The sequence below is a fragment of the Haplochromis burtoni genome, unplaced genomic scaffold (assembly GCF_018398535.1).
Source record: "Haplochromis burtoni strain Fernald_Lab_line unplaced genomic scaffold, NCSU_Asbu1 Contig_84, whole genome shotgun sequence".
NCBI classification, from domain to species: Eukaryota; Metazoa; Chordata; class Actinopteri; order Cichliformes; family Cichlidae; genus Haplochromis; species Haplochromis burtoni.
The window spans coordinates 1,800,947-1,808,564 of NW_024582445.1; positions in this window are offsets into that span (position 1 = coordinate 1,800,947).

A 7,618-nucleotide genomic window follows, 5' to 3' on the forward strand; every position below is an offset into this window, starting at 1 on the left:
TTAATGGAATCCACATTATACTCGATGTCTTTGGACTGGTCACTCCTAAAAGCATAAACCCAAAACCGCTAACAGATGCAGGCGTTCTTGTTCTAATCCTGCAGCTCAGAGACTTTCTGTAGAATTATATCTTTGCACATGAATGAAAGCGCTGTGATTTTGAGGATTTGTAATGCAACATAATTTGGCTGAGCATCAGGCTTAATATTTTACTTGCTTAATCGAACTGCAAGAAAGGGTAATGCACACCACTAATTGGATTGTGTCGTTTAATTCAATAATGAACAAAGGGAGAAAAAAAAAATAAACAAATGAGATATTCTACGTTTTTATGCAATTAATTCGAATCATATTCTTAACTGTCAGTGCATGGAGAGTTAGTAATCTTAAAAGCTCACTCTTAAAATGCCAGTAAGTATACAGAGCAGCATTAATAAGCATTAAAAAGAATTCTGTTTAAATATATTAAACAGAGGTAGTACAGTTGTTCCAGGTTTTTCCTACATCTATCTTTAAGCTATATTCATCTTATCAGTATTCTCATTCACCTTTATCTAGAACAAGCCAGAATGATAATTTAATCTCAATGTGGATTTATCAATTTTCACTCTTGGGGAGATAAGATGATCAACCAGAAACTGTCTCAAAGGGTCTGGACCTTAAACGTGATGTTTCTTCAGTTAGTTATGTGGTGCACAGCACCTGTATCAAAAAATAAAGGTTCTTATCTGTAGGCCTGTGATGTTGGTTTAAACACAATCAAAAATATTACAGTTGGGCAGAACACACACAAGATTAATCAACATGGACTTTATATTGTAAAAGATATCTGTTAACACTTGAAAGCACAGTAACACATCCTAATCCATCTTGGCTGGACAACATATATACCTGTCAGGCTTCTCCTGTCTGCAGCTGACAGCAAGGGAACAGGATCTGAGTAGCCAGAGGCATCTTCCCCAGGGAATCCCTGGACATATGGTTGTTGCAATGCAGAAACTTGTTATTCTGCAATAAAGGGCTCCCACTGGACCAGTTAAGTAGTAATGACAGTAAGGAATGGATGGACATGAGTCATAGTTCTACATGTTACATAACAGACTCACTCATGGTTTATGACAGCGGTCCCCAACCCCCAGGCCTCGGACCGGTACCGGGCTGCGAGAGTTGAGGCTCAGGTGTGAAATGTATGGTTTTCAGGGTTTTTATCGGTTTTCAGCGTTATTTCGTTATCGTTTTTATCGTTAACTCGGTTTTCCTGGGTCTTTTCACATGTGTTATGAATAAATCTTCTTTTTTTCGGTACCGGTACTAGTTTTATTTTGTTGTATTTATCCGTGACACCTTAAAGGCCGGTCCGTGAAAATAATGTCGGGCATAAACCGGTCCGTGGCGCAAAAAGGTTGGGGACCGCTGGTTTATGATACCCTCTCCTATCAAAGAATGTTATTCCTTTGAAAAAAGCAAGGTAAATCCAGCAATGAAGCATTGGTTGGCGTAGTTGTTATGGTGCTGTAAGGTTGTAAGAAGATCGCTTACCTTACCAAGGCTAATAAGACTCTGATCACATTTAGTACATCCTCATCTGTCAGGTCAACAGGCGTGTAAAAACCAGTGCTCTCATTAGAGCACGGAACATTGATTAAGATTACAATTAAAATGCACAACAGCACAGTGAGGCCCAAGCAGCATGTGTAAGAATGTCAGCAATGCTTAATGCAAGCAATTACTCCACAAAACTTGAGGTTTTGGTTTGTGAATTCTCAACAAGTAATATTTACAAGAGGTATAGCTCTCTACTCACTAGCATTTTTTAGACCTACATTCTTATGCATCCGTTTTGTTCTGTGAATCAAGTAAGCCATGACCTGCAAGTGTTAAAACTTTGAAACAAATCAGCCCTGTATTATTTGAAAAGAGACTGATTGTAGAGGCGATGGATCAGACAGAACCAGACCAGACATGCAGGGCCAGCCCAATACTGCAGAGGGGTGAACAACGCAGACTGTCTTGGGTCCACTGATTATGATCAGCCAGCGTCAAGCAGCTCCCAGCAGATATCAGCACATTATCTAAGGTTTAGTACAGCCTCTTAATCACAACAAGTACAAAAGTCCATTAGTCTCTGTCATTTTCTCCCCAACTCAGGAAGCATGATCGCAATCGTGTATTTGAATGTTATGGTGCATCTCTTTCTATTTTTCCGCTAGATTTTTTTTTTCACCCCAGCCTGTAAGATCTTTCAGACACTGCCTCGCCTTTACCCTTTTCTACATTTGCTGCATAGACTGCATTTCTGTTTACGCAACGGAAGCAATTTATCTGTACCATTCTATCAGTTGCTCTCTTTCAAAAACACATTGAGATTGTGAACTCTTATAAATATTCGGGTGTCCACGCGAACGATGAACTGGACAGGTCAGACAAATCTAATCAATAGATGGTTCCTTCAGTGATGAGCTGCTTCACCCAATATGACTGAAGAAGAGATAACATAGGCCCTTTGTCCCTGTTGCAGTTAGACTGTACGACCAACAGTGCTTTTTAGATTAAACGCTAACATATGCATAATCACTTCTGCAGTATTGAAAAAACAGTGTGCCTTATGTAAATAATATAAGCCATTGCAGTGCCTACCTTCAACATGATTTATTTTTATTATCATCTCAGTATGGCTTTCTTTATACTTATTACTTTTACTTATTATCATTCTCCCTTTAGATGGGACTGTTTATGCTGCTATGCTGCTATATCTTTGCTTCTATAACATCTTAAATGTCCCTACTGTGGGAATACTAAAGAATTATCTCATCACATCTCATTTGGTACATCTTCTTCATTATTTGCCAGTGCATTTCTCATTTAGATACAAAGTTACAGTATCCCACACAAACAAAACAAAACATGCAAATATTTGTCTTAAAAAAATCATGTGGACACAACCAATATTTTTTGTTTATGCCTCTACAGGCTATTTTTACTTATATAAAAATCAATAGAGCTTGAGTTATCAAATCCAACGTGTGTTAGAAGAGAGTGCCAAAGGGGAGAGCAAGCTGCAGCAAAATCGATCCTGAGATATTGCCTTATTTAACAGGTGCCATAAATAGCAGCATTATGATGTTAACTATTGCTGAAGTTACAGAGAGGACAAGGAGAGGTCAGACTCCATGTTACTCTCACTTTTTGCCTCCTTAAATACATCCAGTGTCTCTTATGTGGGGCCTTTATGGTATCCTTTACCACCTGACTTACCTCTTATGTGATGTGCATAATTTGGCAGTCACTGCTAATTCCTGTTTTGCCAAATGTAACTTTGTAACAAATGATAGCTCAATCTCCAATGCCCCAACTTGCTTTACAGACAAGCTAACGTAAATGTGTATAAGCCAAAATGTGTAATTTTGAAGAGCCCTAAGTCCACATATAAGCATAGGTAGCATCTTGTTATTTTATTTTCAAGTGGTAAATTAACAAGAACAGCGCAAATATGTATTTTACAATGTTTTTTTCAATAGCAGCTTTTTAAATTTATATAACTGTTGTAAAGAAGCTCCAGCGAGTTAGTGTGTTTTTAGTTTGAGCCTGTATATCTGTGACTGTGTGGCCAGGCTCCAGCAGCATCTGCTGAACTTCTATCCTCACCCCTTAGTGTGCCCTACTGCAGCTGAGCCTCACATATAACCTGTCCCTAATCCATTCACCACCTCCCTACTTCTTCCTGCATGCAAGCCATCTTGGCAGAACTACAGAGAAAAGCAGGCTTATCAGAAATTTTACTCATGTTACTCAATGTCACACAGAAACCTACTCACCAAGCCTTGCTCACGCTCATGTTATAAGTATCATGAGTAAAATTTGCACATAAAACAGAAGTTTAACGGCAGTGTTTTGCATTTTCAAGTCCTGCAAACTAGAGCATCTTTATACTAGCTCTATATGGTTAATTAAATCCATAGAATTTATTTAATAAGTGCTACTTACATGATTGCTACAACACATCTTTCTTTAACAACTCTCTCGGCAAAGGTACCAAAGTGTAGAATCGTATTAGGTTGTTTTTGTGAAAGCTTCAGGAAACAGTATAACAGGAACTGCAAAGTTGTGCATATTTGACCTTGAAATCCACACATACAGGTAATCCAAGTGAATACAGTTGTAAATATTTTTACAGTGCAAGGTTGCAGATTTGTACTGTTATTTGTTACCCACATGTATCAGCAAATGATTGAAGGAAAATGAATAAGATGTTATATTTAGCAGAATAGTAATGTTTGAATGACTGACCAAACTATAACGTTTCATCAAACATGAGGTGTCAACAAAAAGGTCCAGGAATGGGCCGGTAAAAATGATGATTTGTTAGATGAGGTCTATCTCCCATTCAAGGTCGTCTTCTCAGGCATGTATTCCAGTGAACTTCCAGCATAATTTTTAGATCAATTACTAGGAATCTGCTCTCTGCAAGTCCACTGTACGCTATATGATTTCACCATTATCCTCAGCAGTTTTCAGCTGAAAAGTTCACAGTTTTTAAGCCCGAAGCAATGTGTCTGGTGAAGAGTGAGGCCAGAAGCACGCCTCACTTTTATTCTTTTCAATGACTGTTAACACAAAGTTCTACTGTAACATACTAAGGTCTCTGAGACAGAACAATCAATGAAAAAGGACTTGAACTGTAGTTTGAGCCATGATTTTTCATCACCAAAATTATGATAGTTAACTAAAACTAAAAACTGTGTGTGGAAAAAATGGGTACATTTTTAGTTAATTACTTTAAAAATTAAAAAGAGAAAAAGGTGGGAAACTGAAAATCTGTCATTCACCCAAATGTTACCTCCAAAATCAAAACGTGGATGCCACTATGGTCTTTTCAACCTAGAAAAAATGAACAAGAAACCAACTAGTGCTTCCCTTGGTGAATAATAGCAAACGATAGGGTAGGCTACATGTAGGTCTGCGCCTATCCCTCAGTAATGAACCTTTATATCTGGCACTGCTAATCCTTGTTTTAAACATCAGCGTGTAATAAATGTCCCAGCTTTTTGATAGTGATAAATCTTTAAATTTAACATAATATCATTTAAAGAAGTGTTCCCTTGGCAGTTTTCCATTCAGATCTGTAGCTGAAAACTATGAGGACAAAATTGTAATTGGCCCAAACATGTGACTTCTTTTTAAAGGCTCATTTTTCCAGTATAACCACGGAGCAGGTGACAGCCCCTGAGGGATTTGCTTCCATTTGCTCATTCACTTTCATTGTTGTCACTTTATAAAATTCACTGCAGTTGCACCAATTAATGATTCATAGTAAAGTACTGCTGTATGTTCCATAGAATACCTCTCATTATTTTTGGAGCTGTTTGTTCAGTTACAGCAGAGTCACTGGTGGCGTGAGCGCAACAGATGAGGTCTCTCTTTCCGAGCAGCTGTTGCGGGTTATTGATGACCTCATTAGAATGCTGCCTGCGGCATGACGGCTGACTTTGAAAGACTTCCCATATGCAATGGCACAAACCGCCAACGAAGTCTGTGCCACTCGCTTCATGCCAAATAACGTTTCCTAACGGTCTTTTGCTTGCAGAAGTCAACGGTATGGAATTGGAATGTGGTGTGGGGGTCCCGAATCTTCTTTCAGATCTGGAGGCTTTTTATTGCTGAAATGCCACTTGACTTTAAGGAGGAATACCTCTAAGCTGCTTTCAAGGTCCCTTTCTTAAGACATATTAATCCAAATCTCCTTCATTTAAGAAACCAACAATACTTATTCATACTTTTCATCAAATTAATATATAATTTAGAATTATATGTTGCACATATCTCCAAAATACAGTCATAAAACAAATGCTTAGTTAACATAGTGTCGTGAAAGAGGTAGTGTACTACCCCATTTATGTTTGGCTACAGGTGCTGACTCGTTATCTTTTATTTTTGAGACACAAGTTTGCATTAAAAAAGCCTCATTGAACAATAATTGTCTGTAATTAAATATGACTTTACATTTGGCCTTACTCGTAAACACCATCAACGATGAGCCACACAAATAAAGCGCAATAGAGGGCATAAATTGTTATTTTCAGTGGCTACGTATTAACATTTTTGTAGCTTTGTGTTGATATTAGAGTCGGTCTTGCAAAATGAAAGTCATCTCTCATAAAAACTGAAAGCTTGACATACGTGTTGTTCATTCACTTTGTTGCAGCAGCGTGTAGCTTTGTTTACAACTGCATATTTAGTGTGTGACATAAGGTGGTGTTAGTTAACTGCCTAACACTGCCTGAGTCTGTTATAGAAAATAGATCCACAAGACCTTGAATAGCCATGCATCAGAACAGAATTTTAAATACTAATAAGAATGAATTAATAACAGTGAAAAAATTACTTTGCTTCTGATTTAAATGCCCACTCTGTTATTCAAGAAGACACGTTGCATTTGATAGACCACTATACTGTAAACCAGTGCAGAAAGGACTTTATTACAATGCAGATGTGACCTTCTGTAAAATTAACATCGAATATTAGGATTTGTAGTCTGAAAACATATCTTGACTAGGCATGCAGGAACTTGTCCGAGAAGCAGCTTCAGCATGTTGAATTAAACCAGTGGTGCTCAGACTTTTTCTAGCATGTCCCACTTCAGAACCTCAGAACTGTCCACAGGCAAAATCCTGCCTACTTATTTTTTCCTAAAACATATCAGCAACAATAATAATAATAATATTCATTTAGCTTAATTTCACAGTTTGAGAACCACTGGGTTAAACAAAGCACCCAGCCTTCACTGCACTAGCAGTTTGGCTAAAGTTGCCAAGAATGTGTGCCAAGTCCCCCCAACTGTCACTTTCCTGTTTAATATTAATGAGCTGTTTACAAACTGATATCTATGCCACTGACTGAATATCAAGTAATGTAGAACTATTCGACAACAGTCTTATTACCTAAAGTAAGTTATTTTCTTTTTTTCTATAATGTTCTACTGGAAAACAGTAAAGTGTGGAAGTGCCATAGCAGCTCTTAGTCTGCACTTTGATTAAATTGACCTTCACAGACCATAAATGTCCCCCCAGCTAGTCAGACACCTTCCCCAATGGACTGGTCATATAATGTATTTTATGGAAGAGAAAAAGTGAGAGAATAGAGACTGACTGACTTTCACCAGTAAGATTTTTTTAATATATAGGCAAATAGAGCTTTTGCAAAAATACACACTAGAATTTAGCTTAATAATTACTTTATCTTAGCAATTGTGCAGCAAATGATTTCATACTAAAAGAAAATGAAATTATTGACGTGCTAGTCATAGTGAATATGCTACTAGCAAACTCTAAACTTATTAAAAATAAAAAGTTATTTGAACACTCAACTGACAAGAATATGTCAGGCACTGACTGTCACTCATGTCCATGTCAAACCGTTATATTGATTTTGATATTGAGTTTGTACAGTCTCGACTGGTATACTGTAAGAAATTTTGTGGCAGCTTATATAAAATATATATATTGCTGGTTTCTCAATGGGGATGCAGGGATGGAGTTTGTTAGAGAATCGCAAATCGTCTGCTGGTGAACTATACCTCCGTTTGGAACCGATGGGGTCTGGTCTAGATCCAGCTTCAAAC